Raw genomic sequence first — 483 nt, 5'->3', positions numbered from 1 at the left:
CTTGGGACCGCGTTCATCGATGCTCACGTACGCAGCATCGACATCGACGGACAGAAGCTCGAACTTCGTCACGGTGGCTCAGTAGCCATCGTCGATGGGAAGGGGGAACCGACTTCCCCTACCAGGCGACACAGTCGCCAAACGAGTCGTCCGGAGGTACGCGAGGAGGCCCCGCAGGCGATCCGAATCGCCCGCTTGGTTACCATCCCCGCGATGTAGCAAGCCAGAGTGCGTGTGACAACCGCGTGGAGGGGCCTCGTTTTCCTGGAGCCAAAGCCCTCACTCCAACATCGACATGGAGTGAGGCTGACGAATGGCGTCGCGGAGGTCCTACCGAATGTGACCTTCGACGTCATCGTCGCAAACTTCTCGCAACGAAAGAGGCAGCTTCCGAAGCACACCGTCGTGGGATACGCGAAGCCCAACCCCCTCCCCATCCTCACGCCCAAACGTAGGGTCGCCGAGGTGATCGCGCACGCGCTA

The sequence above is a fragment of the Chondrus crispus genome, genomic scaffold (genome assembly GCF_000350225.1).
Source record: "Chondrus crispus Stackhouse genomic scaffold, scaffold_524, whole genome shotgun sequence".
Lineage (NCBI taxonomy): Eukaryota > Rhodophyta > Florideophyceae > Gigartinales > Gigartinaceae > Chondrus > Chondrus crispus.
The sequence above is the reverse complement of the archived record's forward strand: the minus strand, read 5'-3'. Positions refer to the sequence as shown.